Source organism: Equus asinus, chromosome 7 (genome assembly GCF_041296235.1).
Source record: "Equus asinus isolate D_3611 breed Donkey chromosome 7, EquAss-T2T_v2, whole genome shotgun sequence".
In the NCBI taxonomy this organism is placed as follows: Eukaryota; Metazoa; Chordata; class Mammalia; order Perissodactyla; family Equidae; genus Equus; species Equus asinus.
Window position 1 is genome coordinate 106,061,225 of NC_091796.1, and position 26,558 is coordinate 106,087,782.

The window sequence follows — 26,558 nt, forward strand, 5'->3', positions numbered from 1 at the left end:
ATTTTTTCTTTTTCATTTTGTTAATATAGTGTATTGCATTGGTTGATTTTCTAGTACAAAATCAACAATGCATCCCTGGGATAGACCACACACGATCATGATCTATTTTCCTTTTTGCATGTTGTTCGAACAATGTGCTAAACTTTTGTTTAGAATTTTTGCATCTATGTTCATGAAGGGTGTTGGTCTACAATTCTTTTTTTTTGTAATGTCTTTGTCTTGTTTTCGTATCTGGGTAATACCAGCTTCAGAAAATTAGTTGGGAAGGATTCCCTCCTTTTTAATCTTTTAAGAGATGTTTTTATAAAATTGTTATTATTTCTTCCTTACATCTTTGGTAGAATTTACCAGGAAAGCCACTTCTGCTTGATTTTCTTTTTGGGAAGTACAAATTCAACTTCTGTAATAGATATAGGGCCGTTCAGGTTATTGGATCTCAAATAAGTGAGCATTGGCAATTCACGTCTTTCAAGGTATTTGTTCATTTCATCTAAGTTGTAAATTTATTGGCATAAAGTTTTTCACCTTATTCCCTTATTATATTATAAACAACTGTGCAATCTATCGTACACTTGCTTATGGTACACCTCGTCCATTTCTGATCTTCGTAACTTGTTCCTTCTCTCTTTTTTTCCTTGTCAGTCTGTATAGAGGTTTATCAGTTTTATTGATTTATTTAAGGAATCAGCTTTTGGTTTCATTGATTTTCTCTACCGCCTTTTTGGTTTTTTCTCTTTCATTGATTTCTACTCTGATCTTTTTTATTTCCTTTCTTCCACTTAATTTGAGTTCACTTTTCCCTTCTTTTTCATGTTAAGGTACATTTTGTTTTGTTTTATTTTTTGTAGGCAGTATATAGACGAATACTGCTTTTTTTATCTACTCTAACAATCTCTACCTTTTATCTGGGGTATTTTCACCATTTACATTTAATGTGAATATTGGTATGATTAGGTTTAAATCTATAAACTTGCTATTTGTTTTCTATTCATTTCATCTGTTCTTTGCTCTTTTTTTCTTCTTTTTTCTCATCTTTTGAATTAATTGTATATTTTTTGTAGTTCTATTTTATCTCTTTTGTTAGCTTATGAGCAATATGTCTTTGTTTTGATATTTTAGCAGTGACTTTAGGATTTATAGTATACATTTTTAACTTATCACTGTCTACCTTCAACAGATGCTTTATCACTTTGCATAAAGGATCTGAACCTTAAAATAGCACACTTCCATTTTTTCACTGCTGATATTTATGCTATTGTTGTCATGTGTTTTACTTTTATATTTGTTATAAAACTCACACTACATTATTATTTTTTAAAATACTCAACTATCTTTCATAGGGAGCTAAATAATAAGAAAGATGTCTTAAACACTTGCCCACATAGTCATCATTTCTGGAGCTATTCATTCCCATGTGTAATCCATATCTTCATAGAACATCAATGTCCTTCTGTCTGAAAGACTTCCTGTAACCTTTCTTACAGCGCAGGTCTACTGGTGATGAATTCTTTCAGCTTTTTAAAGAGTTTATATGTCTCTGTGTCTAGCATGTGACTCCATTCTATGCATAAACACAAAGAGTTTGGGGAGATGCAGTTTTAATATAAAATTAATTCTCTAGGAATCAGACTGCTATATCAATGGAGGTAAAATATTAATTTTTTGTTTGTTTTTCTGAACTCAACCAAAACTGATCACCATTTCAGAAAGTCACATCATTGATATCCATACCTCTCATGGTGTCTTACTTTCCATCAAGGTAACAGTCTGCACTTGAAGCAGGTGAGTTCCTGGTGATTCTGGGTACATTCTCCTGCTTCATTGTGACTTCAAGTGTAGTGCTCTAGCAGTGCCATATTATTTATTATAAATTACTTTCCTATTATTTCCTTTTGTGTAATTAAGGTATTATATTTTTCTTTTTAATTATATGTGTGGTAGTTTATGTAACATGATTTTCAAAGAAAACAAAGAGTGTCAGTTTACTGTTGGTGCGTAACAAACTACCCCAAACTTAGTGGCTTAAAACAATAAGCCCTTCTTTGCTCACACTTCTGTGGGTTGGCAATCTGAGCAGAGCTCAGCTGGGGGGCTCACCCTGCTCCACGGCCGCTGGCTGAGTGCACTTTGCCTTTGGGATTAGTTAGCAGATCAGCCCGGAACTGGCTGGTCCCAGACGGCCACGTGTCTGGTTCTCCTTCATGTGGCCTTCCAGGTGGCTAGCTCAGGTGTCCTCACACGGTGACTTGGTTCCAAGAGGGAGAAGGTAGTAGCTGCAAAGCCTTTTGAGGCCTTTGCTCTGAAGTCAGGTGACATCACTTCCTATTGGGCACAGTGAATGACAAGGCCAGCCCTGACTCAAGACTGCACTTCCTGATGACAGAAGCAGCAACATCCCATTGCACAGGGAGTGTGTACACAGATGGGGGGAGTCTGTCGCCATATTTTGTAACTTATCACAGGGCATTACAAAATACGTCTTATAAAAAGGAACATCAGGTCTGATAGGATTGAGAACCACTGCCGTAAACAGCATTTTCCCATTTCACCCTTCTCCTAGCCGAAAGGACACACATCCTTTCTCAATCCTTCATGCAAAGAAATAAGAAAGAATCCCCTATTTACCCAAAAGAGCTTCACTTCCACAGACTGACGAGAACGGTCTGCTCTCCAGTCTGCTGAGTGACGGGACTGCGTTTGTCTGCAACAGTCACTGTTCTTCACTGAGCACTTCTTAAACCGGCAAAAAGAAACAATTACCTTTTTCTTGCTTTGTTTTGTTTTTCTAGAAATGGGCAAACCAGGACACTGATAGCCTATAGCGATTTTTCACGTAAGGGGTCTTCATTATTGGATGACCAGAAAATTAATTAGATAACGGACAAATTAATTAGATAAACGACACTTCTGTTGCACTAGGTGCTATAGAGGCTTGACCCTGACCTTCAACCGGCCATGTCCCCCACGTCCTTCCTCTGGCATTAGAGACGGCAAGAGCCTGGCGCCCAGGACACGGCAGAGCCTGGTCAATGAACACGATGCATGGTCCAGTGGTGGAATCAACCAGTCTGGCCCGGGAAACCTTTGGACAGTGTGTGCTGTGCTCTGAACAGCTGTAGAACTTTGAACTTCTACAAAAGGACAAACTATCTGGACTCAGATTTTCCTGATACTCTTTCCTCACAACCACGGGTTACAGGACACAGAGCAAGAGTGGGTACAGATCACAGGGAAAGCCAGCAGATGTTTACGTGGAGGGCACGGAGCTTTGGCCATTTTAACTATGTCCAGGGTGGGAGGCCAGGCACGCCCAGAGTCAAGGGATTCTCTTCCCATTCAGGAGCGTTGCTCCCCAGCTGCTCTAACGTCAACAGTCATTTCTGTTCACATTCCCTTTCTAGTAGAAACCTCTCCTCGAATGCCTCTGCCTCCCATTAGGTCCTAGAGAGGCAAAAAGACCTCAAACGCACAGAGCCTGCAAAATATTTAACAAAGGTGAGTTCATGATCTGCAGTAACCTTAATGTTCCTGGCAACACTGCTGGCCAAGGGTGCGTGCCAACCAACCAGAGGCCCAGAGACAGCTGTCTTCGTCACCACGGGGATGTACCAAGAGACAGCCATCCCATTTTGGCTAAATTAGGGCTCAATCTATTCCAAGAAATGGGTCTGAAATCCCATCAAGCAACAGACAACAACTATGCTTTCTTGCCAGATTCCACATAAAAGGTGACATTTATGTGGGACTCATGTCACTTATGGCCTATTGAAAGTTGAAACAGTGGCAGCATATAATTATTTAAAAAGAAATAGGGAGACCCTGCTCCTCCCCACCCCCCAAGGAAACATACTCCAAATGCTTGGATCTTCCATTGGAATTAACTTAGGGAACAATTAGGCCTCGTTTCATACCCCAGGAGAGCTGGGACTTTTGTTATGAAATCGAGTTCCACACAGTGGGCATTGCTGGTGACCCGCCGGGACCCATTCCCCGGGTCAGGGAAACAGTCTCCCAGCTGCTGTGAGCTTGAGGTGCTCCTGGATGCCTCCTTCAGAGGGTTTCCTCCTGCCTTCACACAGGAGCCACGCCCCTGAGGGGCAACGCCCCTCCCCCAGGCAGTCCAAAGATGGCCAACGCTGGGAGTCAGGAGCCCTCCCACTTGTTTTGAGTGAGACCAGCTTTGAGGTGCAATTCATGCTCACCTGTGGCAGGTGCTCCCCCGGGTGTTAAACAGAGTCATGCACCTGCCCCTAGTGCTGCTGGGTTTTCATGGACATACAGTGAACACGTTTACACTCCACTCAACCACGAGCGCTCTGGCGTTGAATGTTTGCTGACCATTCCCTACCACAGAGACTTTCCAGTTTTTTGACAATGATCCAAAATAAGAAATAAACACCCTATACATTGTGATGTAGTACACACAGGCGTGTGTGTGCGTGTGTACACATCTGAGACACACATTTCATGATAGAATATTTACCTTTACTACTAATGTTTTCTATTTCATTTTTAAAATGTTGGTCATGACTCACTAAATTAATTTTACTCACCCACTAACGTGTGTGACACACAGTTTGGAAAACACTGCCCCGCCCTGCAACTCCTAGCAAAGTGCCTCACGTGTTAGAGGCACTCAATAAATATTGGACGAACCATTAAATGATTGACTGGTTGTGAGAACATCCAAGTAGCAGCCCGGAAGGGCCCTGATCTTCGGCTCTGGGTCTTTGGACCTTTCCAGTTGCTTAGACTTAATGGCAAATTACATGATTTACTTTCACAAATACCAAGGTCCCTCAAAGGAGCCCTGGCAGGGGGGAGAATCGATGCAAAGGTGCTCTTGGCATGTTTCCCCAAGCCCTTGGGCTCCCAAACAAATCCTGTAATTTTAGAAATATTTAAATGATTGACAACTTCAAGAGAACCAGCAATGACTGGAGATTAGCTCAAAGTGTCACCCCCAGAAAACAACTGCCAAGAAAGGCTAGAAATGAATAAAACAGGAAACATGAATGACAGCAGAAAAATGAAAAATAATAAAACTTTAAAACAACAAAGAAGGGTTTTTTTAATACGCTTTATTTTATTTATTTATTTATTTATTTTAAAGATTGGCACCTGAGCTAACAACTGTTGCCAATCTTTTTTTTTTCTGCTTTATCTCCCCAAACCCCCCCCCCGTACATAGTTGTATATCATTAGTTGCAGGTCCTTCTGGTTGTGGGATGTGGGATGCCTCCTCAACATGGCCTGACGAGCAGTGCCACATCCACGCCCAGGATCCGAACCCTGGGCCTCCGCAGTGGAGCGCTCGAACTTAACCTCAGCAAAAAGAGGAGGATTGGCAGCAGATGTTAGCTCAGGGTTAATCTTCCTAAAAAAAAAAAAAAACAAAAAAAAATTTATGAGCCAGCCCTGATGGCCTAGTGGTTAAAGTTCGGTGCGCTCACCACTTCCACAGCCCAGGTTCAGTTGCCAGCTGTGGAGCCTCACTACTCGTCTGTCCGTTGCCATGCTGTGGCAGTGCCCCACAGAGAAGAACTAGAAGCGCTTACAACTAGAATATACAACTAGGCACTGGGGCTTCGGGGAGGGGGAAAAAAAGAAGATTGGTAACAGATGTTAGCTCAGGGCAAAGCTTTCCCAGCAAAAAAATAAAATAACAGTTACACTCATCAGTACTTCAAAATTATGGTAGTGGTTAGATTTACCAGTAGATCTTATTTAAAATACCAATAAGGAAGCATTTATATTACTTTATCACAAGTTTGACTTTTAATTGTAACTTAATTTCAATAGAACAGGTTTCCTTTGTAAGCCCATGTATTGTAGTTTATTCATTTAAAAACATCAGTCTGAGAAAGGTCCGTAGGCTTCACCGGACCACCAGATGCAGACCACCAAACCAGGCCATGGCACAGACAAGAGGAATTTGATGAAGGCCTCTGTATACTGAGCAGTTTGCGACACATTTCTTCTCATGTTCAGCCACTTTATTTTTTAATTTTTAAAAATACTTACTTACCTACAGTCTTGTATTACAAAAATAATTTAATCCCATCATAAAAAGTGAAATAATGCAAGGAAAGATTATACAACGGCAGATATAATCCCTTCCATGCCCCCGACTACTTCCCCCTGAAGAAACCCACCACATCTTTCTTGCTTCTGTAAACACTCAAGAGAGTTGATTTATTGCTTGCTTATACCAAAACAGAATCATTCTACACACATTATTCTGTCGTTTATATTTGTCACTTGACAATTGACGCTGTAACATAGACATTCCTACAAATCTTACAACACATTTTTCTAGTTTCTTTAGGCACATTTACATAAAATTTATGTGAATGAAATCATATCATGCACATCACGGTTTTTTACTGCAGCCTTTTTCTTTTTGTCTGCTGTCTCACCTCCCTGGCTCACATTAATTATCACTATGTAACAAAATGACTCAGAATTTAGCAGCTTAAAACAACCATAAACTTTATTATCTTGGAGCTTCTGTTGGTCAGGAACTTGGGAGCACTTGGCTGGGTGGTTCTGGGTGGAGGGTTTCTCATAAGATCACAGTCGAGAGGTTGGGTGGGGCTGCCATTATCTGAAGGCCTGACTGGGGCTGGAAGTGCTGGTTCCAAGATGGCGCCTTCTGTGGCTGGCAAGCTGGTGATGGCTGCCGGCAGGAGGCCTGTGTTCCTCACTCCGTGGACGTTTCTATATGGCTGTTTGAGTGTCCTCACAACATGGCAGCTGGCTTCTCCAAAAACTGAGAGAGCCTGATGGAAGCTGCAATGTCTTCTCCCAGCTGGCCTCAAAAGTCATCTTCATTCTGCCATGTTCTAGTGCTTACCGGGTCAGCCCTAGTCACTGAGAGGAGAGACTGCACAAAGGCTGAACATCAGGGGGCAAGGCTCACTGGAGGCCTTCCTGGAGGTTGGCTATGACAGTTCTCAACCACCTCCTCCTACAGAGGCCACCTCTCCCAGATAACCCATGTTAACAACCTGGTGTGTGCCCTTCTGCATCTTGTTCCATGCTTATATGAACATATGCAAGGAGATCCATACAAGTACCTACGGAGACTACCATTGCCTCATGAGACAGATATTATTAGAATTAAAATTTTAAATATTTAATACAAATCTTCATAAAAACAATAAAATTTAAAATAAATATTTTTAAATATTTAAAAATAAAGAAACTGAAACTCTGATTCAAGATCATGTGCTAAAAAGTGGAGCTGCTGGGATTCGGACCCAAGGCCATCAGACTCCGAAGCCCACACTCTTCTCGCGACACTGAGCCCTGGACATCTCACTGTCTTGTCAGCATCCGTCTTGGTGACAGCCTTGAGTCCCCCTCCAGAGCACTGTCACTCATTCTGATTGCTCACGGAAGTGAAAGTGGTTAAGCGTTCTCCTCCGAGCCCTGTGCTCTCTGTTCCAAGCCCTTTGTGAACACCGGATGCCGCTGCCCACTCAACCTTGCCAGTGAACTTAATTTGCATCTGCTCTGAGCCTCAGTCCATCAGATTATTTCTTTTCCTAATTTTACAACGAAAATTTTTCTTTATGCTTTTGCTCTTGCAAACGCGAGAGAGATAAAGAGTCCACCAAAGCTATCTGCTTTCCACGGAGGAAATGGAATGCAGGAAGAGGGAGCGATTGAGCTGGAGTCATTCTGCCAATCTTTGTTTCCATTGTCTCCCCTGCTTCTCAAACTTCTGTTTCTAACCTTCATCACTGTTAGCAGGTCCAAAGTGTGCCGAAGTCCTTCAGGGATGCACCATGGGACAAGTGTTTGACAAACAGTAATAGAATACCAGACACACTTGGGATGCAAAGATGAGACAGGAAAAGTGTCTGTCCTCAAAGAGGGTGCAGTCAGTCCTGAAAGCTGGATACACACATCACGACAGAGTGTACAACACCACCGACGTGGATAAAGCACTATGGAGCAAGCACAGAGGAGAGAGGGCAGATCAGTTGCTAGTGGGTGGCGTTTCCATCGTGGGTGAAGTCAGTAGTATTTCCCATAAGATGTTAGCAGGTGCCTATGAAAAAGGATTCCGTGGTCGCAGGGGATGAGAAAGTGCTGGGTGAAACTGAGGCAAGCAGCATTCTTGAGCTGGCCATGAAATCTTTCTCTCCTCCTCCCCAAGAAATATCTTATATTCCCTGGAACATGGTTTGGGAGTTGCTGAAACAGGGTAATCTAAGTTTTGTCCTGACCTCAGCAATTTGAAACATGCAACCAACAATGGCTGCATCTTGTTTTCTTCTCCTTAGGTCAGTAACGAGATACGAGACTTTTGTGTCTTGCCAGAATTCTTTATTTATTTACATTAAAAAAGAAAAAAAAAATAGTATAACCACCAACAAAGGTTTCCCTCTCTTTTGTACTAATATACTTGAGACTCAGCTTTTACCTTGCTGGAGGGAGAGCTTAATTACTTACAGGTTTTTCTAGAACAGTCCTCAGTTCAACCCTACCACAGTTTACACTGCAACCCACATTACAGAACTCCACTGGCATTTGGCTCCTCGGTGTCCTTCTTTACAGTGGTAACGCTGTGCTTTCAACGATATACACAGAAAAGTTTAGGAAATACCAACCATCTGAGACTGCATGGATCCGGCCATCGGCCCTTCTGCTCTGAAAATCGCAGGATGGATTTCACCCTCTCCCCAGCCCCGAAAGATGTCAGGAGTTCAGATTCCCACTCAAACGAATTGTGTGTGTGCTCACTCGGAAATCAGTGGCCAAACGGTGGACACTCGTAAGCGAATTCCCTTGGAAAACGGTGGCCTCTGGAAGAGGCCTTGGGAATGTGAAAGAAACTGGAAAAAACAGATTCTCACTCCCACAAGGAAACTTCAGGAAACAGAACATTTCTTTCCCAAATTGCTTTGAAATGATTAGCCAACAAATTCCAGTTTGTTCATAGTCTGTAAATGATCTCGCAGAGTCCAGAAAAGACAGACTTCTCTGGGCAACCTTTGCCCGTGCACAAACAATCGGGACCTGAAGCCTACCCGTGCTTAAGAAAGCCGCTCTGCAATGGCGCATGCGCATTCGACATTACCATGGTCCCAAGGGTGATGTCTTTAAGAGGGATGATCAGTTTAAAGAGGATTACATCCTGGCTCTCCCTCAACCTGCTCCCTCCCTCTCTATCAGGGAATCAGGACAGTCTGAGCCCCTGTGGAGACATTCTCCACCCCCAACCAGAGCCCCATCAGGGCCAGACTATCTTCTCAAAAGGGATGATGACCTTCCTCCTTGCGTCTGGATGAGCCTCAGAACCAGCGTTTCTAAAGAATACAAGAAATGACGGCGCCTCCCCCGCAGTAAAAACACTTTTATGGGTGACTAATCAGCAATAAGGTTGCAAATGACCTGCCAGCGAAATCGGCAGTGCCTGGGGATCTAAATTACTCTAATTTTTCTCCCCCCAAAATTAGGTATCATATTATAATTTCAAGTAATGCAAGAGCAATTTCTCCCTTCATTGGATACCAAGCTCAAGATGTTACAGGAAAAAGAAATAGCTTTTCCTGCTGATATGAGAAATTTAAAAGAGAGACAAGTGTGAGCAAACAAAAGCTGTCACATCAAATCCTGTGGGGAAAAAAATCTAGAAAAAATGCCAGAAACGCTCAAGTCTAAATAAAGTCATTTATTTGTTATTTTAACCCCTTCGCTGGCAGAGTTACTGGCAGAGGCCAGTTAATCCTCCACGGTTGGGATTTACTGAAGACAGCTCTCTTGTGCTCATAATAACTGTCGTCTTGTCATGTTTCTCCTGGTCTCTGGTCTCCTAAAGGGTTTCCCAACTCAGAGAGCTGTTGGTACTCTTCTGGTCCTAACTTCTCCGTGGGTATCATTTCTGCAGAAAATTCAAGCTTATCCACTTTCCACCAGAGTAAGCAAAGAAAGCAGACTGTGAGTTCCCAAAGGGCAGCAGCCACACACCGTTCATGTGCTTCTGGTGGATGGTAGGTATTCAGTAGAATGTGGTGGAAATCGTTTCTTGAATTTAGTTCCCCAGGCAGCTAACAGGCAACCCGAAGATACGACTCCAAGGCCAACTAGAAAAGTGGAGAAACAAATTGGATCTAGGGTTCGTCCCTTCTCCTCCTTGGTCAAATTCATAAGACTGTTTCCTATGTCAAGATTATGTGCTTTTATAAAAATTGCATAAGATAAGGTTGGTGAAAGAGCATTGCTAATGACGGTCCGTGGACATAGAGGGAAATAGTCCCAAGTAAAATATATCGACTGGGCGCTCACTCTGTGCACTACAGTGGACCCTGAGATGAGTAAGTCACAGCCTCTGTCCTCGAGAATCTACCCCCATCCGCCTCCTGCGCAATCCTCTGTCAACACAGTAAGGCTTCTGTCTGCAATAAATCACTTTGGCCATGGCTACCAGAACCTGTCAACTGAGAGAGTCCCACAGACTCAGCTCTCCCCGACGCTCCAAGGACTCGACATTCTCATTCTCCGCCTTTCTCCCAAGTCCCCATCCTACAGGTCCCTTCACCTTTCCCCAGTAGGAGTCCCACTGCCGTGAGCTGCCATGTACCTGTGGCTCCAAGAGGGGAGCCTGGGAGCTGTTCTGGGTCCTCGCCTCTTGCCCACGGCCAGTCCCAACTTCTCAGCATGGCCTACAAAACCCCCGACGGTCATGAGGTCCCCCCACCTCTGCAGCCCTACACCCTTGAGCCCCTATGCATCAAACATGCTCCTCATCTCTGCTCAGGCTGCTCCTTCCGGTGCTGGGCTCACAGCCACTGCACACTCCAGGGCACACCCTGTCTCCTGCTTCCCGGGGGTCCCACACCTGCATTTCTCTCCTGGGCTCCTCAGCGCCATGCACCGCACTCATCCAGGTTTGTGCACCTGATCACCCTATAGCGACAAGTGCCTTGAGGCGGGGTAGGTCCTTAAAATGGGACTGACTGAGTGATGCTTAATCTGTCCACCAAAGGCAACTCCCTTGGGTTTTTAACAGGTAATATCAGCTTTCAAAAGGAGTCTGCTTAAATGAGGTGCTGTGATCCTCCAAGTTCTTCACCGTCAGGATGAATGTGCAGAGGTTCCATCCAGAATCACACACTCCTTGGCCTCATTTGACTGTTTCTCCATATTCCCCGCTTTCCCCCCATCCCTCTGCACCTTTATTTTAGGACTTTCTCGGTTGTTCCTCACCTCGTACGGATTGACTGTGAGTGGGAGAGAAGGTGCCTCATGGTGACCACCTGCTTCTCCAACGTGCTGCGTTCTCAGCATCGCAAGTGGCCCCAGACTCCTTCAAGTCAGTGCCGGAAGGAGCCAGCCCGCGAGCGCTCCCCCTGTGTGGGGCTCCAAGGTACGCGAGGGGAGTGCAGCCGTGTGTTCTCAGCCCAGACATTTTGATGTGGGTTCTGTGTGGGAGAGTAAAAGATGCACACACTCTCCATGAGTCTAGAATTTGTGGTCTGTGTTATCTCACAACTTCAGATTTGGAAGAGGTATTTTAATTTCTTATGAGTTGTGAATAATTATGTAATTCTGGCACCTTCTTAAAACTAAGATATTTCAAACTGACTCCCATAGCCTGGAGCTGACATCCTTCTGGGAACTTTGTTTTTCTCCTTTGGGTTTTGAGCCGAGGGTCTGCCAAACAAATTCTCTAGGCCGTTAAAACAGTTCACGATGGGGAGCCATCGTGTAGCCAACAGTAAAGGAAAATCTTTCTCCCCTCTCAATATTAATTCTCAAAAATGGCTCCTGAAACACAATTGCTGCTTGCGTTCACCAGCGCGCCCACTTTCCGATTTGTTTCCAAACCACTGCAGCCTTTAGGGCTGTGGAATCTCTCAAACGTGCTATTTTGGTCTTGTTTGTAAACTAGTCATGTGTTCTTTGAAATTCCTCCTTGGGTCTTTCTGATTCTTTTTCAGTTGTTTAAGAACCTAGGGGAAGGTTCGAGGAGATCACATCATCAAATGCCACTATGTTCTAAGTTCTCAATGGCCTATCAATGTGTTTGATTGATTGATTGATTGATTGATTTTTCTAAGATTGGCCCTGAGCTAACATCTGTTGCCCATCTTTCTCTCTCTCTCTTTTTTTTTTTCTCCCCGAAGCCCCAGTACATAGTTGTACCTCCTAGTTGTAGGTCATTCTAGTTCTTCTATGTGGGATGCCGCCACAGCACGGCTTAATGAGCGGCGCATAGGTCCGTGCCCAGGATCCAAACCAGTGAACCCCGGGCCGAGAAGCAAAGCACGCTAACTTAACCACTGGGTCACGGGCCAGCCCCTACCAGTGTACTTTAAATTGTTTACCACAAGGTACTGCTCTATGAAATGCCTTCCATTCTAGATTCGTCCTGTCAATCATTAAGTCAGTTGGTCATCAATATTTCTGAGCACGTACAACATCCCAGACTCTGTTCGGAGCACTGGGAATGCAGGGGGAACGGGCAGGTGAAGTCACGGATCCACGAGTGAGGTTTACACTCTAATATCATCCTTAGCTGACTTCATGACATTCACATGAGGAGGTGATCATTTCGTAAATACAGACAAGAGACTGTCAGTAGTTAGGTTATGCTTATCTTTTTTCTCAGGGCCTAAGTTTTTTTTCTCATATGTGTTTCAGATTCCTAGCTGGAGGAATATCAAAAGAATCTGAATATCACCATCTGGAAGTTATGCCATGGACTCCAGTGGGCAGGATTAGAGCTGGGTTTCTCTTCTTCCTCTAAAAGTATATTTCTTCTGCTTCGAAATGAGCACAAACACATCTGAGTTCCTAATGAGACTGATCCAGAGTCTAAAAGTCACTTATTCCTCACCTTCTCCCCTCCGCCTGCCCGGGTCCTTGGGGCTGTCTAGTGTCGAGGGACTCGGGTGGGGGGACGGGGCTCCCTTCGAGGATATTTGATCACCGCTGACTTCACTCAACCAGCAAATCAGACGTGCTGACATACACGAATGTCAGAAATGCAGTACCCTGCCCCTCGCTAAGCAGTCTGTTGGTCTGTCTGGGTCCCAGTTGTTTAATAAAGCTCCAGGGAGACATTCCAGCTTCAATGGCATGCAGCCACCAAGCAGAATCTCACTACTGTTACTACCCTTTACCAGCATTCCCATGCTGATGTTCAACTGGTTACTTTTGAAACTACTCGTTTTCTTAAGAAACGGAAGATTGTTATTTAAAAAGTTCACTTTTTACACCCCCAGTATATCACTTTTATATTTATCAGTCTCTTCATGTCCACCCAGAAATTTTCTTCTCTCTCAGTGTGGTTTTCTCTCCTCCTTGCAGCCGGTGAGCTCCTGAGAGAAGACTCTCTCAGTACCCGGTACTTGAGAGATACTCAGTAAACACAGAACGACCTTTAAAATTAAAATTGCATTAGCTATTAGTTAACAGTTTTCCTTGTACATGGAATCCATATTTATAACATAATATCAATTCTTTCTTAAAGTTTCACAGGACAGATTCAATTTGGAAACATCCTCGGGTTATCACGCTGTGGTGATTTTGTTCAAACTGGGTAAACGTTTCTAAATTCCTATGAGAGGCAGCCGATGACACAGGTCTGTTTCAAGCCAAATTCGAAACCCTTGCCACCGTGAAATTTGCCCAACGGGTCCTGTTCATACCCATTCGTATTTATGATTATATAGCTTGAATATAATAAGCTGTCACTGAAGACGACAGGTCCCCAGATGCCTCCTTCCTACCGCGAGGTAGCATCACACAGTCACGAAGACGCGGGCTCTGGAAGTCTGACGCCGGGTGTGACTCTTCGCTCGACGTTGGGTGAGGCATTTAGCCCCCCTGAGCTGCAATTTCCTCACCTGCAAGATGCAGATGATAAGAGTATCCATCTCTCCGGACTGATATTGGGAATAAATGCATCAGCACAGGCAAAGCCCTGAGAACAGAACCAGAGCCAGTCAGCAAGTGACTCAGGCGGGCTCAGTAAACCCCTGTAGCTACAAGACCACGTAACTGAAGACACAGGACCGCACAGGAGTTTAGGGCGAGGTCCTCTTTGGGGGAAAAAATATAAGCGGTTTTGGTACATTTTATCATAATGTATTACCCAATCCTTACTCAGAACTTCAAGGGAAAATGTCGTTTCATAAACAAGACACATCTAGCCTCTGTCTACACGCGCAAAGCAGTCTTCAACATCAGCCACATGCACTCAAACAACTGATCATTAACCATGTTCTATACAAATAGGTTTATATTCGTGGACCCGATCCTCCCTATTTTTTACCAAGTCACCTTAAACATGTCATCAGAAAGGTTTGTAGTGGACAGATTTGAACCTAATTTTATAGCTTGAAAGTAAATTAATAGTATTTTTGTATTCACATTCTAAAATACTAGATATGTAAGGTATTTTAGTGCTGGGCCTATTCCAGTGTCGATAAACAAAGTTCCCTCAACATTTACAGTGTGATCCGGCTCTGGTATCCAGAATGAACTGGGTAGGGAATCATCTGGATTTTTTAAAAGTTTCTCAGGCCCTTATTAAGATAAGAAGTTGGCAGGGCCTTTATGTGGGGAAGCAATTCATGGAGTAAGTGGGCTCTCTCTTCTCTCCAACACAGAGACACGACGAGGTGGGAAAGCTCTTTGTGAAAAACAGTGTGCTCAGCAGAACAGATCTGGAGAGGGCAGGACTGGACAAAATCCGTTGGCTCACGTTACCACTGACTTATCTCACAGGTCCTATTGTGATTGCTGCCTCCAGCTTGTATAAAAGTAAACTGCTTCAGAAAGCAATTGCTTCTTTGGCAGCTGGGATGGTGTTATTATACCAAGTGGCATCTATCACGCCCCCCCTCCATGTTGTAAATGGGCTCCTGCAGCTACTCTTGGTGACATTAGCTAATCTTCACACAGCAGAAGGAATGTGAGGTTCTGGAAGGTTCCACAGCTTGCCCAAGGCCCAGGGCTGAGCCAGATCTGCCCAAGGCCATCTTCTGCAGTCCATGTCCTTTTCCTTCCACCTTGCTCAGGCCTCCCTCTGTGACGGACCAGCCTAGACACCACCTTCTGGGAGCACCTGGGGAACTGGCCAACTCGGGGGCTCTGGCTGCCCTTTTCCACAAGGAGGAAGAGGAAGGAAGACTTCCTCCTACATCCCCAGTGGTGTCAGGGGAGACAGCCTCTGAGGTCGCCATTGCCCAAGCCCTTCCTCTCTCCTGCACTCCTGTAGGCGACAAACAGGCACACACTCACACACACACCCAACAACCTAATAACTTCCATGGGTAACAAATTTATAAATCTTTGTAAGACTCAGATATTGAGAAGGGACATAATCATATTAACAGATGATAGGCTAATACTCTTAATATGTCGTTTGAGAAAAACACATGACTCATAAGACAAATGTGCAACCACGTTAATTTTTCTAACCTTGTTTCTGTAAGATCCTGTTTTCTCCTTAACGATTAATTACATCATTATGCTCCGTGCTCAGTACCTTACCTGGGTTCTCAGGTTAGTCCCTACGGCAGCTCTCTGTTGAAGACACCGACACTCACATCCTTCGCAGACGAGGAAACGGGTGTAGAGACACCCAGGAACTCGCACGCAGTCCCAGCAGAAGACCTGGAGCTGGCCCTGAGGCAGTCGGCTTCTGGAGGCCAGACGCCCAACCCCTAAGCTATGTTTGTATTTTCACTGAGGATCTTTCTCCTTAAAAGTTCCAACAACTTAGCCACCTATTAGTCAACTCACCTTCTCCACCGTGCTGAAGAGTAGAAACGAGCCGATATTTTCACAGAAGGAAGGTGCCTTTCCCCGTCCATCCCGATCTATAGGGAACTACACAAAATATCCATATAAATGATACATTAGTAATGCACACACATAATACGGTTAACTTGAAAGTGATTTCAAACAATAGTGGAACTACTTTCCATCCGCTGTAGATTCAATCATTGTTTGGTTGAGGTTTACCATTGGGCGATACAAGCGTTGGACTCTGGGAGCAAGAATAAAAAGTACAGGGTTCTTCTTGTCCCCAGAAATCAAAATTGCGTTGTACAGATAAGCTGCATATTCTAGAAAGTTCTGATTTTCATCTTTCATGAAGATAAATTGATTCAGCACTAGCAGCTCACTTACCAAAAATGGAGGAAGGAAGGATGAAAGGATTTCCTAGGGAGGAAAAAAAAAAAAAACCCCGCGCTTTGCATACCCTAAGAATGGTCCCTCTTCCATGGCCAAAAAAAAGGCCACCGTTATCCAGGCCGTGCAGCAGATTCCCTGCTCCCGGGAATCAATGGGAGCTTGACTGAGCCACAGAGCAGATGCAACTTTGCATGAAGCTAGTAATATTGCTCATGCTTTCCTATTTTTAATATGCTACAAAACTGTTTCATCGTTTCAAAAAGTTTTTCAAAGATTAAATTATACTGCTTTAACTTAAAACCAGTGGGGTGGCTATTTCTCCTTTTCTTTGGGGGGGGGTAGGTTTGGGAATCATTTTTTAAAAATCAAAGCCTGATTCCCCCACCATCACGGCTGCTGACTTGGGTACTTGTCTTCCAGAGTGATGAGCTCCGTGCTGAATACTGATTTGAAGTGCGGTTCAGCGTGGAGACTTAAATTGTCCTTCCCACAACTTTATCTGAGAAGCCTGACAATAGTGACAATCACAGGACTAGTTTTATTGGGTAAAACTATTCTATCTGCAATTTACTCTGACAGGCTCCACAATTTTTAAGTGCAATTAAATCCTAAGAATTTGCCCAGAAAAAAAATTCTATCACACTTTTTAAAAAATTTTTTAAGAGGAGAAAAAACAGTTGACTTGAACAACTAATTACTAACTGGTTGCTCTTTAAAAAAAAAAAATGGAAAAAGAAAAGAAAAAAGTATTTGGCTGAGCCCAAAATCAATTTCATCGCACAGACAGGCAGCTTCCTGGGTCTGCGAGAGAGGCCTGCCTGGAAGTTGTCGGCATTCTGACCAGCGCTTCAAGCCACCGCTGCATCCACAGCTACAAAGTGAAGGCTTTACCACATTCTGGGAAGAAAATGTGAAACGTGCAGAAGACATTCTTAGAAATTGCTCTCACCTGATTCCCCTCAGCAAGCGCAGAACAGCTGGCTCCAGAACAGGTGGGAGCTCTTGCTTCTGTGCTGTGGTCCACACCCCCCCCCCCATAAGCCCGGAAAAGGAATGCAAGATACAGCTCAAGCGAGCCAGACCGAGCCTCCCCATCGGACCAGACACGGGGCCGGCGGGGGGTGAAGCCTGTCTCTGTAACGGTCTGGGGATACGTTCATAAACGTAATTGGTCTAACTGCTTGGCTTCTGCGAGACTTGAGTTGCCTTTCTAATCCACAGGGAGGTCACTGTCATCCCAGAAACGGCCTTGAGTCCCCACCACTTCTTGGCATCACGCTCTTGAAATCTTTATTCAACAGGAAGCTAATCTGACATTGAAACAGCAACCCAGGTTACATTTGGGAAATCAAATTTTTCTTTAAGCAATGTCAAATGATCCCTAATGTTGTGGAACATTTTATATAAAATATCAACTTAATTCAGTAGAACATCTTCGATGGGACACCTTCAACCTCTGTAATGCTTGGTATCTAGGAGCAGGTAGCTCAACAACCACAGACGAGCCTGAGAGAAGCCGGCTCCCGCCACCTGGCCCCTGCCCTCACCACTGCCATCCCAGCCTCTCCTCCAGCCCCAAATAGGGCTTATTGTCCTTCAGAGATGCTAAGTTGTTTGGTGGTCTTCCCTCCTCCCGGCATACCTCATGCACAGCACTGACCACCCCCTACATGGCAAAAGCTCCCTGGGCCACACGTCGTTGTCATCGTTAAAAGTCTTCCTCTGCGGACTGTAGGCCCCACGAGGGCAGAAACCGCACCCACCCACCGTTGTACCTCAGCGCTTGGGCCAGCACTCTGGACCCATCAGACACTCCATAAATGCCTACTGAACACACGGATTAACGACAATCCTGACACAGAGACCTGGGTATAAGCCAAAAAGGTCTATGAATCCAAACCCTCAAACATCTGTGTATAGAGGACATTGGAAAAATTGTCCATCAGTGTTTCTCTTTCCTGAGGACCTATTGACATCCGCAGGCCTTGAACTTCCCTGCTGCGATCCAGCACGGCGTTGGGCAGATAGAGCTGGAGGGAAAGAGACCACCCCATCCTCTGGCCGTGGAGAAGCGGGGCTGAGGAACGGAGGCCTCATGATGGAGAGGGGACCCCAGGGCCCCCGGCCCTCCCTTCTCGGGCTGTTTGTTCCTTTTTCCCGGATGAGCCTGTTCTGTGCATCGCCCATGCCAGCCCCTCGCCTTGATCAACACCAGTTCACCCTAGGACTCAATGCAGGAACCACCTCTCCAAGGACGTGTTACTGGACCCCTCCTTGCCCGGCTGGATGACAGGTCCCCCATAAATGCACCCTGTTGATGCATCTGACACAACCCCTCTCCCCCGTGACCAGCTCTCTGCGGCTCTCTCTGGGCGCTGGGTCAAGGGAGGGCCCTTTTCTTCAGAGCAGTGACTTAACCCCCTCACCTCGGGCCGTTTCCGGATTCACTGTCATCCGTCCCTCCGACTCTCTTCTCTCCCGCCTACACTTTCCCCTGCTTCTCCTGATTTTAATCACGTAAAATTAAACAGATGCTTCCTACCGAAAGAGCTCTGTGCCACATCTCAAGATCTTCAGGTGCAAAGACGCGAGCAGGAGAAACGGCAGGAGGCACCTGAGACGAAAGCACGCCCCGCGGCAGGCGCGGCTCTGGGTCCCACGGCAGCTGGACGTTCAAACCCTTCGAGCTCAGGCATCCCACCAGCATGTCTTAAGTGCACGTGTCAGGTCACAGATGTTGGGCCTGTGGGAGAGAGAGGAGGCGAAGGCCACCATGTCAATCACCTTTTTAAGGCCATCCTGCTACTTCTGGCAACTCTAAAATAGGCACCCAGAGGCCCCTTTCAGAGTTTTCTCCCAAGAGCCACCTGCTGCACCCCTGCCCATTCCCTCCCAGCCCTTTCCACTCGGGGAGCACTGGCCTTCAAACCCTCCCCCCTTTTATTCTTGTGAGCTGCCATCTCCGTGAAGCTGGTACCTCTGGAATGCACACTTACTGAACCACAAGTTATTGTCAAGACCCCCTAAAAATGTGCAAAACTGAAGCAGGACCCTTTAGCTCTGAGCACAGGGTGGATTCCCGAACAGTCGAGTCCTAAACCAAATGCTCTCGGAGCCGTCGTCTTTGCTCACGACTTCCACTTTAATTTCAGAAGTGCGGTCCCACGGGTCGCACACTTGTGCCCTGCACCTTATAAAGTCTAATGAAGAATTCTGACATTTCCTGAGAGTGCACGCAGCCCATGTGCATTTAATTTGCTCCCATGGGCCCTATGAAAAAGCTCAATCAAATTCACAAACAACTCGTGACCTTTCTTATAAAATGAAAAAGTACTAATTAAATTACACATCACATTCCCATTGAAATCGGAATGCTCACTATTTTTGCGCAAAATCTTTCTACCTCTTGAAATAGCTGATGTTTATTACAACTTAATATAGGTCACGGAGACTCGCTGAGACAAGACGGGATGGGACGGCAGAGTTTATGTAACCCAACCTCCCACCCCCCACAGGAATCCCGTCCACAGGCTGGTGGCTAAGTTTTGTCATTTTAAGGCCCTCTTAGGACCTCAGGTTCTATTACCCATGTGCAGTTTATTTTTGTTCAAAAGGTCAGAGGCAAATGAAGACAGTTGCAGCTTTTTTGAGCATGGGAGAGCTTCCTAGCGGGGGGGGGGGGGGGGGGGCGTGGCCGTCAAAGGTCCACCGCTGTCCTTGGCACTGTGGCCAGCCAGCAGGATGCCTCCTGCAGTCGCTCGGGTACCTAGAGGAGGACATGGGGAAATGAGCCTCGGAAATGTTAGCAAGAGTACTTTTAATACGCTGAAGTGTGGTCCTTGGTCCACAACTTTTTGTGAATTATCTGAAGATAATTCACATTCTGTAAACACCAGTGCTACAATTAAAACTGACCAATGGTCAAGGAGCTTGAAGGACCCTGGAGCTGGTATCCTTTTTTTTTTTTTAAGGAAAAGAGGCGAGCTCCTGCAATCCAGGACCACACTCCCTTACACAAAAGGCCCAAACTCCAAAAACCCAAAAGTTGTTTCATAAATTTAGCACACTACACCGAAGTGAGGCCTATTTATGCCACCGAGAGCGACTGACTATTAGTATGTTCACGTGCAAACGCCCGTGGGTTTGCTAAGGGAGGGCTTGCTCCCAGCCTGCAGAATTGCGTCATTTACAGTTCCTACACTGTATTCCCTTTCTAAAATCTGAAACAAATAATTGTGAATTCTGAAAAACAGCCAGCCCCAAAGGTTTGTGGACCGGTATCGTCACAGTCTGATATAAGAAGAGGCCTGGCGTCTAATTAACCTAAGAAGCATCTCACCCAGCAGCCACATTCAGGATTAAAACCGAAAGCCTGGGCTTGACCCAAAGCCATCCTTGCAAACACGCGGACATGCAGCTCCCGCTCACCGGCGTTGGCCCGAACCCCAGTGGCAAGTCTGTGTTGGACCGTACGTCTGAAGTAGGTGTTTTTGTTTTGCTTTGTTTCTCTCTTTTTGTTCCCCCTGAAGGACAACTAGTGAACCAATTTAAACTGAACCTGAACTTACATATTTTATTAAACTGTTGAACTGGAGCAAACTCAGAACATCCAGATATACTCCAAAAATAAGGTGAACAGAATCAGCGTTTCATCTGGGGAGTCCCTGGTTGGAGGACAATGATTTCACGGATGGCAAAGGTTTGGACTGCCCATCCATTGGTTAAAACTTCCTCAGGGAGAAAGCGAGGAAGCTTTTCAAGTTCTTAAAACAGCTTGAAAATAACGCGTGGACATTGTAAGCTGGCGGTGCCCCAAACCCGGCTCTGTGTTTCAGATACCTGCTTTTCCTTTTAATTGTCTTACTGGTAGCTGCAAAGATGAGCTGAGATCTGAAGCTCCAGAAGGAAGTTCAGTTTTCAGGTGAAGATGGAGAGTCTGGTGATGGCCCCCTTCACCCCCTTCAGACCCCCAATACATCTTTAAATGCTAATACTCCTGATCTGGTTAATTTGATTAAGTGGTGAGAAATGAGACCTTGCTCGCAAATAGATCGTTAACACGTTTTCACTGAATTCTAAATGCTAAATGTTCCTCCTTCAAATTCCCGAGAGAGTTATTTTCATCATTTCCGCGTCTTCCTGTACCACAGCAACTGCTAATCTCTTTGTTCCCTGAGGAGTTTTAAAAGTGGCTTTGTTCACGTCGTTTTTATCTCGTTACTTTCATCTCATCATGAGCTATTGACCAGAGTGGAGTTTGTCATCCTCTTCAGGGCGAGGTCCTGTTGCCAGTTCTTGGGCAGGATCCAGAGCCCGGCTCCCCTGAGGAAAGGGCGTGTCTTCTGTCCCTCCAGTGCTGTGGGGATGCCACTGGAATGGCACTTTTTCAGAACCACCCAGGACCTGCAGTGGGGTTGGGCCACCTCCAGGATGAGGGGCCCCTGAGCACAGCATGCAGGTAACCGGCCAGAGGCACCGTTTCCGCGAGCCTTCGCCAAGCCATGACGGCACTGTTAGAATTTCTTGCTTGTTTCTCAGGAACCTGCTCCTTTTCTTGGGCAAACCGAGAATACCCAAAGCGGACTGAACTGTTTGGATGTCTGGGTTTGCTTGTGTTTGTTTTCCTCCACTTTCTACTGCAGCCTGACCGTGTCATATTCATCTTTTAAACAATTTAAGATTCCGTTTAATTTAAATAATTGTATGTTGTTTGAGAAAGTCCAGTGACAGGTTCTAGGAGTTCAACAAAGAAGCGTGCCCGCTTTTCGTGCCTCTGGGGAATGGCTGCATTTGTAACTGTTTTCCTCCTTCCTGCTCGCTGAGAGGGGAGTCTGATTTATTAAATCAATGTGCAGTTGACTGAGGGATGCCCTGCTTTCTGGGTGCCCCGTGCTGACCCAGCCCCAAGACGTGTGTAAAATGATACCTGCCCTCAAGAAGCCTCTGATGTTTTCTCCTCAACCAGAAATATTCCCAAAGTCAGGCTACAGCGTGAGAAAGAAGCACAGGGCAATGAAATACAGGTGGTGGCACCAGGCTCTCCACGACCACCGAGGGGTGGAGACCGTTCCCAGGGAGTCCGAGACGGGCCAGGTCAATGTGGGTCTGAGGGAGACAGGTGCTGCGCCTGAGAGGCATAATCTGGACAGGTGGAGAGGAGGGCAGAAGGGGTTTCACGGAGGCAGAGGGTGTGATGCAAGTCTAGAGGCAGGAAAAGTTTGTGAAAGAGTCAGTGAAGGAACCAACGTGGCTGAGGCAGAATGTCGAAGGCAGGGCTGGAGAGTGCCCAGGTAGGATTTAGAGGTCCTGAAGCCTGCTATCCTTTTCCACGCAGGCTCCAAGAGGCCGGGCGAGTCTCAGCAAAGAAAATGCAGAAAGACAGTTGACTGGCTGAGGGCGCCGTGTGCAGAGCAAGAGGTCAGAGGCCCAGGAGCTGGCTGACGCTGGCCCCAGGGCTGGGGCTGGGGAATGAAAGGAGGGAAAAGGGGACAAATTTGAGAAAAATTTCGAAATAATTGATGACTAATACAAGCTATTCAAAAATTAAACACTATTTTTGCACACTCATTTTTAATTACCCCATTATAGATTTAGTAAACAGCCTGTTTCCCCCATAACTCATGCTCCTTTCATCACCATCTAAATTATAATTCCTTAACCATGAGCTGATCACCTACTCTCCATTCCTAAAATTAATCCTGAAACTGCCAGATACAAACTTCTATTTAACAAAATGAACATCTGTGATGACACACCAGGAGCAAAATCCTAATGGTTCTAAACCTGGCACTTTGCTTTGACAACCAAATACCTATTTTTTTTGTTGTTGTTAAATACATCATTTCTTTAAAACACCTGCCTTCTTTACATATTGTCTTCGAAAAGAAGTGACTAATTTTTATTGGCAAGAACAGAAGTTACTCTCTAAAATAACGAAGGAAAAGCTATGCTCTGTAGAAGATTCGTCTGCAACATTCAATAAGGCACAAGAATATTAAGCAAAAAACCACAAATAGAACAGGGGCCAATCCCCAGTTTTCCCACGGAAAAGCCACAGCCTGATAACCTCACTCCTCTGGAATTAGGCTACTGGTGGCCGATGCAGTTCTCATGACACGGTGCAGCCGACCTGCCGCAGCTCAGGGCTGCTGGATTTCCATTACAACTGCCCCCCTTCCTTCACGGCTTTTCCTCCACCCCTTCGCCAAAGCGCAGTTACCCAGTGAGTTATAATTTGGCACTAAAATTCAATTAAGCTGAAACTTTGGTCATACGCGGTCTTCTCAGCGAAGCATAATTTCTTTGACCCATTTTCCAAATGTTAGCCAATCGATTTTAAAGCAGAGGGAGGTAAAAAGTCTGTTTCAATCGAGCTCGCATTTCTAGAAACTGGCTGGAATTTTTTAAATATTCAAACAAATAGTCAGGATGTGGGGTGACTGTATTGAAGTGCTTGAAGTTTTCATCGCACTTGTCAAACAGAGACCTCGGAGCGCTCTGCAGACGTTAATTAACGTTCACTGGGGCCTGCAAGCCGTTTCACCCCTGTGAGTTCCGAGGAGAAAGGACGCAGCCCGGGTTCAAGGCCGCGCTGTTGTCCGTCAGCTGCGGACCCAGCGATTGAAACCCTGCGGTTCCCAATGAGCCGGCGAAAGTCTGTCGAAGTATTGAGGACCCCTATTGAGAACTGTGGGAGTCTGGGCGGCTTAATGGGATTGTGTTCGGTGCTTCAGGCTCTCCTTTAAAAGATTCCATGGCACCAACGAAACTCCAATAAAAGGGCCTCTCTAATTGCTTTCTGACTTTCTATGAAACTTTCTAAGCTATGCTGACATCCTCGAGTCCAACTATGGCATTGCACCGTGGAGAAAGGCGAGACTAAGTGGGTGTGCAGGGAGAAAGCGGTTCTCAGCGAAGCGTGTGTGCGGTGGGGGGTCACTGGGGGAGGGGGGATGGGGCGGGTGTGAAATCTGTGCCGGGGAAAGAAAAATATGAGTGTTCCCTTTTGTGTGCGGACAAACAGCCGAGCGCGGGGAGGTCGGGCCCGGGGTCACGCGGCTCCGGGCTGCAGCTGCCGCCATGGGGCGGGGGTCCCGGGCGGCCCCCGGGAGTCTCGGGCGGCGGCGGCATCAGCATTCCGGCGGCGCAGGCGGCCGCTGTCCTGGCACGACCCCGGCCCGACCGGAGCGCGCCCCCGATCCGACCCTCGGGGCGCCCGCGCGCGGGGCCAAGGGAGCGCGGTCCGGGCGCCAGAGCAAGGTAAGCACCGCGGGGGAGCCCGCGCGCAAGGCGGCCCTCACCCCTCGACAGCGCGCACGGGCCCGCCTTCCGCCGCGCGGGGCCGGCGAGCCGACGGGAGGCTCCAGGCCCGCCCCGTGTTCCCCGCGCGCCTGGGGCCCGACGCCGCAGCCGGGACCCCCGGGAGACCCGCCAGCACGGCGCCGGGCTGGGCCTGGGCCTGGCCCCGGGGCGCGTTGGGTCTTCCTCCGGGCCCAGGAGGACGCACTGTCTCGCTCCTCTCCCGAGCCCAGGAGAGCACGAGTGACCTGCCCAGGCAGCCCATGCCGGGGGCGGGGGGGGGGGGGGGGGGCACCCTCCCTCTGAACTACTACATAGGCAGCGACCTTACCAGGGTCCCGGCCGGGTGGGCGCTCGGCGTCAGCAGAGGAGGCGGCGAGTCCCCCCGGGCCCTCTGCGAGCCCCCCGCCGCCCCCTCGAGCGCTCCTCGTGCGCACGCGGGCGGATAGGGCCAGGCCTCGGCTGGGGGTGCGGGCGCGCGCATGGACCGGGGCCTCAGACGCTGCCCTGCGTCCCCACCCGGTCACCCGAGGGCGATGGCACATTGGGGGATAAAGGGGCACAGAGATGGCGGCGTCGGCAGGGCCCAGGCGCCGGCAATCAAAGGCTGGGGAGGGCGGCCCGCCGCGTTGCCCATGGCCAGGCCCAGGGCATGAAAGGATCTTTATCCTCGGGTGACACGGCTGGCGGTTTCCTCCTGCCTCCCCCTCCCGCGGCCCTAATTGGGGCCGGCTGCTAATGTGATTAAAGGCCAGTTAAATGTTTCTCGGGGCAGACGGTGGGAAGAGGCCGAGACCCCTGCCCCCTCCCCGGGTCACGCCAGGCCCCTGGTCAGGGGGTCGGTGATGGTGCCAGCGCCAGGACGGCCTGGCCAGGTGCCCGCCGATTGTTCACCCCGAGGCGGGGAGGCCGCGGCGGGCGGGAGGGCTCCTGGGGCTTTATGTAAGCCGGTGGGCTTCGGGCCCGGCCGGATTTGGGGATTCTTTTCGCACAGTTTCCATTTTCTGGCCTCTGGAACAGCGCCCTGAGCCCTCGGGGCCCTCCCCCTCCGGTGCCCAGAGCCTGCGGGGCCCAGCCGCAGAGGCAGGCCTGGGGGTGAGGGACCCTGGGGGTGCAGCCTCGGAGCAGGTCAGGTTGGGGTCTCTCCACGGAGGACAGTGGCTCAAGATAGTGATGCCAGGATGGGGCGCGGTGGCCATGCAGAGCCCCCGACCCCGCAGCGCCCCCAGGCCTCCTCCATGGCGAGGTTCCCACGCTGCGGCGGCGTGGGTGGTCTCGCTCTCCCCGGAGGGCTCGGCGTCGTGGCCGCCGGGGGCGCGGGGCCTGGGAGCCAGTGCCTGCGCTGCGCTGCCCGCCACGCCCGCTTCCAGTGTCGCCCGCGGGCTCGTGCCCCGCGCCTAGAAGCCCTGGGGACCCCTCCTCAAGCCTGCCCGACCTGGTGGAGGCTGTGTGGCCCCCGGACAGCTGCCCTGCGCCCCGCACGGGGAAGGCCGGGCCAGTGCCTGGGGCAGCAGGCTCCGAGCTCCGATTCCGGCCCCAGCGCCCGGCTCCCGGCCCGTGACCCTGTCCCGCCGCAGCCCCGGCTCGCGGGGGTAGTTGCTCGGCGTCCAAGAGGGGCCGAGAGCGCGGCCCAGCCAATTCCCTGCGCCTCTAAAGTTGCAAATCTGGAACCACTTAGGATGGGGGAGGCAGATAAAACCCAAATGGGAGCCCAAGACGTTCTGTCAGGTGGCCCGGGCCCTGCGCTGGGGCGGCGGCGGCTCTGGGCGCGCGGGCCCGGCGGAGCAGGTGGCCTCTCCACGGCCTCTGCGCGCTGCGGGAAAGAAAATGCGCGCGCCCGGGCAGGCCGCGCGGGACGCCCAGGGCTGCGGGCCGAGCCGGGCCTCCGGCGGGCGGGCGAGGGGAGACCCGCCGCGCCCCGGCCGCGCTGCCCTCCGAGAACCGGGACCCGCCGCCACAGCCGCCCCGCGGTGCCCACGGGCGACACTTGTCATTTCACGCACGACTCTGTTTTAAAAATTAACAACTAAGCAAGCGTGCTTCCGTGGAAATTGTGCGTGTTGGTTGTTTACTTTTTTCCAAATATTTTCTGAAAT

General features: G+C 48.0%; 1 long non-coding RNA gene across 1 annotated transcript; it reads right to left on the bottom strand.

The window, feature by feature from the left end:
• Positions 1-5,109: 5,109 nt before the first annotated feature.
• LOC106839649 (uncharacterized) lies at positions 5,110-25,157 on the bottom strand. The gene is made up of 4 exons (XR_011504801.1): positions 24,794-25,157; positions 18,707-18,907; positions 15,769-15,855; positions 5,110-5,377 (listed from the first exon to the last, which is right to left on the bottom strand). It is a non-coding gene; the product is annotated as an uncharacterized lncRNA (long non-coding RNA).
• Between the last annotated feature and the right edge of the window lie 1,401 nt (positions 25,158-26,558).